The sequence below is a fragment of the Sapajus apella genome, unplaced genomic scaffold (assembly GCF_009761245.1).
Source record: "Sapajus apella isolate SASKATOON/1434 unplaced genomic scaffold, GSC_monkey_1.0 scaffold199, whole genome shotgun sequence".
NCBI classification, from domain to species: domain Eukaryota; kingdom Metazoa; phylum Chordata; class Mammalia; order Primates; family Cebidae; genus Sapajus; species Sapajus apella.
The window spans coordinates 164,494-173,783 of record NW_022437139.1 but is presented as its reverse complement, the minus strand read 5'-3'; the positions used below and the strand labels follow the sequence as shown (position 1 = coordinate 173,783).

Sequence of the window (9,290 nt, the reverse complement as noted above, 5' to 3'; positions counted from 1 at the left end):
GAGTGCAATGGCGCGATCTCGGCTCACCGCAACCTCCGCCTCCTGGGTTCAGGCAATTCTCCTGCCTCAGCCTCCTGAGTAGCTGGGATTACAGGCACGCGCTACCATGCCCAGCTAATGTTTTGTATTTTTAGTAGAGACGGGGTTTCACCATGTTGACCAGGATGGTCTCGATCTCTTGACCTCGTGATCCACCCGCCTCGGCCTCCCAAAGTGCTGGGATTACAGGCTTGAGCCACCGCGCCCGGCCTTTTTTTTTTTTTTTTTGACAGAGTCTCACTCTGTTTCCCAGGCTGGAATTCAATAGTGCAATTTCGGCTCACTGCAACCTTCACCTCCTGGGTTCAAGCAATTCTGCTGCCTCAGCCTCCTGAGTAGCTGGGATTACAGGCACCTGCCACCATGCCCGGCTAATTTTTTGTATTTTTAGTAGAGACAAGGTTTCACCATGTTTGTCAGGCTAGTCTTGAACTCCTGACCTCAAGTGATATGTGCTCCTCGGCCTCCCAAAGTACTGGGATTACAGGCAGGAGCCACAGCGCCTGACCAGTATTCACATTTGTTTAATTTTTATTTATTTATTTATTTATTTTGAGATAGAGTTTTGCTCTTGTTGCCCAGCCTGGAGTACAATGATGCAATCTTGGCTCACTGCAACCTCACCTCCCAGGTTCAAGCAATTCTCCTGCCTCAGCCTCCCGAGTAGCTGGGATTACAGGCATGCGCCACTACACCTGACCAATTTTGAAACAAATAACTTTGAAAGGAACAAAAGTCACAGAAGTGATTTACGCTGGTATTGCTTGAACCCACAAGGTGAAGGTTGCAGTGAGCTGAGACTGCACCACTGCACTCCAGCCTGGGTGTCAGAGCGAGACTCTGCCTCAGAAAAAAAAAAAAAAAAAGTGATTCTCACTGTTTTTGACTGACACGTATATTCTCACTTTAGGAGGAAGTGCATCTAATTTCAGACTTGGTTTATAGAAAATACCATGAACTAGCAGCAAGTCCATATCCAGAACTACTCACTGCAGAGGATTTTGTCTCCTGGCTAGTGCCATAAAATTGTCTTTCACGGGCTCCTCTAAAACTTCTATAATCGTGGTAGATTTCAGTGAAGTGGAGGCCCCCAGCCTGCCCACCCCTTGGATCCAGCCAGCAGTGGCGTCCATGTTGATCATGATGAGGTAGGGCGTGCCGCCAGTGCCCACCTTCCTGCTGTTCACCTCCACATGCTAAGTCATGGCACACCTTGCAGCGTAACTCCACCTCACTGCCCAGCAGCACCGTCTGGCTGGCCAGCTGCCATGCCTGCAGAATGGGCCAGTAAGGACAGCAATATGCAGGGGCACACAAAAACTGTAAGGATCATCTGCTGCCTGACCCTGCCTGCAGCTCTCACCCAGCATGTCCAGTGGGTACACCTTCAGGATGCTGCCTGATATGGCACCCAAATCTCATGTTAAATTACAATCCCCAGGCTTTGGAGGAGGAGCCTGGTGGGCAGTGATTGAATCATGGGGTCGGACTTCCGCTGTTCTCATGATAGTGAGTGAGCTCTCAAGAGATCTGGTTGTTTAAAAGTGTGTGGCACCCTCCTCTTTGCTCTCTTCCTTCTGCTCCAACCAGGTAGTACGTGCAGACTTCCTCTTTACTTTTTGCCACGGTGTGAAGTTCCCTAAGCCTCCCAAGTCATGGATCCTGTGCAGCCTACAGATCTGTGAGTCAATTTAAGCTCTTTTCTTAATAAACTGCCCAGTCTCAGCAGTTTTTTGTGTTTTTTTTTGTTTTGTTTTGTTTTTGAGACGAAGTCTTGCCCTGTCACCCAGGCTGGGGTGCAGTGGCACAATCTTGGCTCACTGCAACTTCTGCCTCCCCAGTTCAAGTGATTCTCTTGCCTCAGTCTCCCAAGTAGCTGGGATTACAGGCATGTGCCACCACGCTCAGCTAATTTTTGTATTTTTAGTAGAGACAGGGTTTCACCATGTTTGTCAGGCTGGTCTTGAACTCCTGATCTCATGATCCATCTGCCTCAGTCTCCCAAAGTTCTGGGATTACAGGCATGAGCCACCACACCCGGCTAATCTCAGGTAGTTCTTTATAGGAGTGTGAGAATGGAGCTTATTCTCTACCCTCCATCACCAGGCTCCACAGCTGGTGCCCCAACTGTGGGTGGATGCTCAGCTAAGTGGACTGAATCACAGGCCCTGTTTTGCAGAGCCCCCTACCCTAGACCCACCTGCATCTTCTCCCAGGTCCAAAGGTCATGCCCCCACCACCAGGCCAACCTTGATGCCCTGATGTGACACTCTTTGTGGACCTCCTTGTGGCTCTCTAGCCAGGAAATGGAGAGAGTTGGATTGCTGGTGGTCAGAGTGGAAGTGAATGGGCTGGATGGCCGGCATGGCCAGCAGCTTCTTGTCCATCCACTGGGGCTGAGTCCAGTAGGGGGACCCTGGCACATGAAGGCCACTACAGAAATGGAAAACAGAGGCTATTCTGACCTGACCCCCTTCAAAGGCTCCTTCTGTCTAACTCCAGCCTCAATTTCCCCTTCTATGGAGAGAGACTGACCTTGTGATCCACCTGCCTTGGACTCCCAAAGTGCAGGGATTACAGGCATGGGCCACTGTTTTTTGCCAGAAACCCCACCCTTACCCACACAAGATGCTGATGTAAACCAGGGTGCCACATGCCAAGAACATGCTACTGCTACAGCCCAAAGGCTTCTCAATCTTGTGGGGGCCTTGCTGAGCCTGGGGATCATTTTCCAGTCACACAGTCTTTGTGATTTTGTCACTCACTGGCCCTGTGCCTCAGTTTCTCCCACCATGGCACAAGATAAAATTCCCTTCCTGAAGGGCAGGGGACCCAGACAGGCTACCACATCCCATTAAATGGCTGCAGCATGTGAAAGTGAGTGTGGGAGACCCTCACTGCCCTGGGTCTCCTGCCCTAGGGCTGATGTCCATCAGGCTATGCCAGGCCAGCCTGCTGGGGAAACCTTGTTCCCAATTCCAGGTCACTACAGTTAAGGACCCCCCAACACATCGTGGGAGTCATGGAGGTAGGATGGAGGGGGAGAAAGTCTTCATCATAAGGGCCCAGAGGACAAGAATGAAATTCAGACTGCTGTCTGAAGCTGACCACCCAAAAGGGTTTGGATTTTGGGGTAAATTGAGGCCCTGCTGTCAGCAAACAAAACCATTTTTGTTTTGGACTCTGCAGCTGGCTTGGGTAGGAAACTTGTTACCAGAGCTATGTGCTTTAATTGAGCCAAAAGGGAGGGGACGCCCGGAATGGACGCTAAAGCCAAAGGTGAGGGTTCTGCAGTCCTGTCTCCCCAACTCACTCCCCAATAGTAGACATTGGGCAGCAGTTGCTTAACAAAGTCAGGAAAGAAAAAAGTCCAGAGACCAGGCAAGTTGATAAACACTTAGCAGGAGTACCTGGCCTAATGATCCAAATGGCTCTGCCACGTTCATGGTCTTGGACAGGTGAGGAAACTGAGGTTCAAGGAGGAAAGCAAGAGTCTGGCCGGAAAGCTGGCAGCCTGGAGCCCTACGGATGCCGGCAGACATCGTCCTCCAACCCCCTGCAATCCCCAACCACATCTCAGAGCCTCCACCACTCCACCAACCGGGGGCTCCACTCAGCTTATTCACCCTTAAATCAGTCAGGGGTCCGCTGCACCACCTGCCCCAATCCTTCTCACTCACAAGTCCAGGGCCTCCCATGGTTGTGAGGCTGGGTGGGGATGGGGGTGTCAGCACCCCCCTTGCCCAGGCTGGGTCCTTGGCAGCCTCCTCCAGGCCACCCCTCTCTGGTTGGCAGCTAGGAGTCTGGCAGCGCATGTGCAGGGCAAATGGCACCTGGAGCCCTTGGCGATTTGGCAGGGGATTGTCAGGGCCACAACTCGAAAACTGCGGCGACTTTGCAAGGTGGGCCTGGAGCTCTGTCTCCTTTCCTGGCCTCAGGGTTCCTTCTAGAAGACTCTCCTTGTCTTGCAAGACCCTGACTGCCGGCAGCCCCACACTTCTGAGACATCTGACCCTTATGTCTAGCTGGCATTGGGTGTGCCCACCCGGCTTGAGAGTAGGGTAGGGGCAGTGTTGGCACTAGTGTCACCACATCATGCTGGCCACTTTGGGCAAGGGCTGAGTTTCAGTTGAACCCACTCTCCCTTCAAATTCCAGCCTCTGGCTTTGCCAAATCTGGCTAGGACCTGGGGCCTAGAGGCAGAGTCTGTGGATGCCATGGGCCAGGCTCCCCTCCCACGCTTTGGTGGTGGCCCTGCGGCTCCAGGAGCCACACACACGGCTGTGCCGGTCAAGCAGTGACCTTCTGGAGCAGTGGCAGCAGAACCCGGAACTCACCTGGCAGTGCCACTCACACGCAGCCTCTTCCCCACCCAGGCGTGTCCAGTTCCCCTGGCCCCCTCCTCAGTGGCTGCTGGCTCCTTCCCCCTCTACTGCCCCATTCCTCCCCCACACAACCCGCGCTGCTCCTCGCTCAGGGGCTCCAAGGTGGTGCCGCCACCATGGCCATGGCCAGGCGGAGTGCAGAGGCAGGCCGGGCATCCTTGGTAGGGGCGGGTGTCCTGGGTCCTCAGGCTCCCCGCAGGCAGGCGACCCCCATGTCCACTCGGGCACCGGCAGGAGAGCGCCCACCCCCCCCAAAAAAAAATCTGTGGCCGGGTTCCGGATCCCCGAATTCTCCCAGCCCCACCATACTAAGGACCCCTAGGCAGCCTGGCTCCTCTTCCTCCCTGCCGCGGTCCCTCCTACGTGGCCGCAGAGACTCTCTGGGCAGCAGGGACCAACTTCCCAGAGTGGGAACCAGCGCTACCCCGGCAAGGGCCACCACGAGTCCCAGCCTATGGGATACCCAGACCCCTCCGCACTTGCCCAGTCCCTCGAATTGGGACCCTCGGTGCGGACATGCGACCCATTGGACCCTGCCCAGACCACCTGGGCCCCGCCCTCTTAGGCTCCAGACATGGTCTTCCTGGCAGGTTGGGGGACGGGGTGTATATGTACATTGGGACCATTGGGCAAAAGTTGCTTTTCATTCCCTAAAGGTAATGACTCCTTTGAAGTGTTTTTTGTTTTTTCTTATTTACTTAAAATAGGTAGAGACTAATTATTTAGAGGTACACATGATCCTGTTAACTTTTGTCAGTCCTTTTGTTTTTAAAGAGAATTTAAAATTCTACCTGAAGCCAGTCAAGTAACTTCAGAAAAAATTTAATGAGAAAAGTGTTTTTCAGGAAGAACTGATTATCTCTGGCTAATTTGCTTTCCTCTTGTTAGACTTTTTAAGTAAGTTATTTTGTTAAACCTTGATTTCAGTAAAAATTAATAGTCGGTGGAGCAATGTAAAACAGTCTGGCACAGGGATATAGAATCTGAAATGTTCTGACATGTCACGTCAAAGCTATGCCTGAAAAATCTGTGTCACAGCTATTATGTTATTTTTCAATGCTGTTCTTTGCCCTGGAAGGAAGTCATGCATTTCTCATAATCCTAGCAGCTTAGAGAGCTGGCTAAAACACCCTTCGAAGATTGCATTTTATTTATTTATTTAGAGACAAAATCTCTGTCACCCAGACTGCAGTGCAGTGGTGCAATCTCAGCTCACTGCAAGCTACATCTCCTGGGTTCAAGCAACTCTCCTGCCTCAGCCTCCTGAGTAGCTGGGACCACAGGCACCCGCCACCATGTCCAACTAATTTTTATGTTTTTAGTGGAGACAGGGTTTCACCATATTGGTCAGGCTGGTCTCAAACTCCTGACCTCAGGTGATCCGCCTGCCTCGGCCTCCCAAAGTGCCTAGCCCCAGTCATTCCTCTCATGGGAAACATAGGATGTATGACACCCAAAGTTCTACCAACCTCTCCTCAGCCACAGCTTACATATTCCTCCCATACTCTTGGGTGGCAGGAGGTCTTCCTTCTGGACCTGAAGTCCACCCAGTTTATAGTTGGCCCTGAGCTCTGAAACCCTGATCAGAATCTAAGAGGATGCATCCATACATAGAAGAGGTCATGAGGGCCTCACGTTCTGTGAAAATGACCTTTTGATGTCTATTTGGAGTATCTCAGTCCCTGAACAGAATTGAGGCCCAGAGGATATTGCTGCTTTAGTCACTGAATTATGCCAAAGTTCTAGGAAAGTGACTGGACAAAGTAGGTATTTAATACATATATGTGTGCTGAATAAATGAACTCCAACCAAAACATTCCTAGATAGCTGAATTGGTGTGGAAACTCTCTTTCAGTGTCCTGATCTATCTATATCAAGGACAAAGACCAGCTACAAAAAAAAAAAAATCAAACCTCCTTTACAAAATACAAAAATAGATTTTATGTTTACATGCTTTCAATACAAAAAGTAAAGATGGTGGCAAAGTATTTAATTATTGTTTATACCTTAGTGCAGGGGTCCCCACCTTTCAGGTTGTGAACCAGTACTGGTCCATGGCCTGTTAGAAACCAGGCTGCACAGATTCTTATAGAAGCTAAAACTCCATTGTGAACTGCCCATTCAATGGAACTAGGCTGCACAGTGTTTATAACAATCTTGGTCCATAAAAAAATTGTCTTCTATGAAACCAGTCTCTGGTTCCAAAAAGTTTAAAGACTGCTGCCTTAGTAAACATCAGAGAACTTCTACTACAGAAACTCTGTACATGCAATGAATGTGGAAAGAATTTTCTCCAAATTACACACCTAAAAACTAGTGTTCATTAAATAAGGTTTAGAGATTTAATACATTGGAGGAAGTAATAAAAAACATCAATTCTGCCAGACATGATGGCTCATGCCTATAATCCCAGCACTTTAGGAGGCCAAGGCCGACAGATCACCTGAGGCCAGGTGAAGTTGCTGCCACTTCTGTACTGGCACCCAAGATGGCTCCCTGGGTCTGTCTTCAAAAAATGTTGGTGATAACATTGCCAAGGCAACGGGTGATCGGAAGGGCCTGTAGATTTTAGTAAAACTGACTGTTCAGAACAAACAAGCCCAGATTTAGGTGGTGCATTCTGCCTCTGCCCTGATCATCAAAGTCCTCAAGGAAACACCAAGAGACATAAAAAACAGAAAAACAATAAACATTGCTCGACAGATGAAGAACCGATCTTTAGCCAGGTAACTTTCTGGAACCATTAAAGAGATCCTGGGGACTGCCCAGTCTGTGGGCTATAATATTGATGGCTGCCACATTCATGACATCATAGATGACATCAACAGTGGTGCTGTGGAATGCCCAGCTAGTTAAGAAGCACAAAGGAAAATATTTCAATAAAGGGTCATTTGACAACTGGAAAAAAAAATACACACACACACACACATACACATAATATATACACAAATATATCAGTATCTCCAAAAGCAATAGAAGAGCAGTAAGATCATGCAGTGGCTTATGAGCAAGAGTGAACGAGGCCGGGCGCGGTAGCTCAGGCCTGTAATCCCAGCACTTTGGGACGCAGAGGCAGGCGGATCACCTGAGGTCAGGAGTTCGAGAGCAGCCTGACCAACATGGTAAAACCCTGTCTCTAAACAAAACAAAACAAAACAAAACAAAACAAAAAGAGTGAACATTGGCTCTCACTGTAAAATTAAAGACATCACTAAAGAAAACGGAGACTCCTTAGAAGATTCAGGAGTATAAGACAAAAGATGTTCCTACTTGTAAATAGGAAAAAATAAGGTGGGCATGGTGGCTCACACCTATAATCCCAGCACTTTGGAAGGCCGAGGCTGGTGGATCACAAGGTCAAGAGATCGAGACCATCCTGGTCAACATGGTGAAACCATGTCTCTACTAAAAATACAAAAAATTAGCTGGGCATGGCGGTGCACACCTGTAATCCCAGCTACTCAGGAGGCTGAGGCAGGAGAATTGCTTGAACCCAGGAGGCGGAGGTTGCGGTGAGCCAAGATCGCGCCATTGCACTCCAGCCTGGGTAACAAGAGCGAAACTCCATCTCAAAAAAAAAAAAAAAAAAAAGAAAGAAACAAAGAAAGGAAAAACAAACACACAAACAAAACCAGGCTTCTCAAAAATTGTTGGAGCAGAGCTTCTAAAAGTACATTTTAAGTCTTGACTTTCTCCTTGACCTTTGGTGGTCCTCTTGCATATGTCATCTCCTTCATTCACTCTCACCCTCTGGGAGTCTGGTTACTGTGTTATGTCTCATGTCTCTTCACACTGCAGGGCTATTTCCTTTCCTCCAGACAAGTGAGCTGATCTGGCTTGGAGATAGTGACAGCTGTTTTTTTTTGTTTTTTTTTTTTTCGAGTTGGAGTTTAGCTCTTGTTGCCCCACCCGGAGTGCAATGGCACGATCTCGGCTCACTACAACCTATTCCTCCTGGATTCAAGTGATTCTCCTGCCTCAGCCTCCTGAGTAGCTGGGATTATAGGCATATGCCACCACGTCCAGCTAATTTTGTATTTTTAGTAGAGATGGGGTTTCTCCATGTTGGTCAGGCTGGTCTCGAACTCCTGACCTCAGGTGATCCGCCTGCTTCAGCCTCCCAAAGTGCTGGGATTACAGGTGTGAGCCACCATGCCCAGCATGACAGCTGTTTTATTAGAAAAAAAAAAAATGACATAACTATTGCTGGGGATTCTCCAATTACAAGCCTTGTACTGTGCTCAGTGAAAAAAATAAAGAAGATTCTAGAAAATTATCCCAAATTGTTTTCTAACAGAACCTTTAGAATATTTAAGTATTTTAAATCCATGGGTTCTTAGTCTCACTATCCAATACTACTGAATCAAAAGTAAGTGGTGAACATGAATATTAAAACGTGAGCAATAATATTTTATGCCACTGAATTTCTAGATTTACCACCAATCTAGAGTAAAGGATACAGATCAGCTCAAGAAAAAGAAGATTTATGTCAAGATAAAACATCCTGAAGGTTTTTTTCTACACCAGCAAATTTCTAATTCTATCTTGGAAAAAGGAACTGAAATTAATTCATGCAAAACAAAATCTCCCAAGAAACATTCTACACAGAAAGGAAATGAAACCCTGAGGTAGTATTAGAAATTATGTATTAAAGTTATTCCTACCCAGAAAGGCCAGGTTTCAGTAGTTCTCTAACATCACATCTCTATAAAAATTCTGCTGAGCAGGGTTCAGGAATTGCCACTCCTCCAGAGATAATTCTATGGCTACATCCCTGAATGTTTAATGTCAAAAGAAAAAAAAAAAAAAAAAAAAACCCACATATTTTCCAAGGGGCTGAGTTCTTTTTTTTTTTTTTTTTTTGGT

The 9,290-nt window shown here is 48.0% G+C and overlaps 1 protein-coding gene and 1 long non-coding RNA gene across 2 annotated transcripts in view; one reads left to right on the top strand and one right to left on the bottom strand.

Moving 5' to 3' along the window:
• The window catches only part of LOC116543866 (zinc finger protein 429-like), a 785,602-nt gene extending 776,388 nt beyond the window's left edge, over positions 1–9,214 (bottom strand). Inside the window, exon 1 of the mRNA XM_032269811.1 lies at positions 9,089–9,214. The gene's annotated coding sequence lies outside the window, so the exon portion shown is untranslated. The remainder of the gene's footprint in view (positions 1–9,088) is intronic.
• The window catches only part of LOC116543885, a 373,403-nt gene that overhangs the window by 208,460 nt on the left and 155,653 nt on the right, over positions 1–9,290 (top strand). The gene's annotated exons all lie outside the window — the stretch shown is intronic.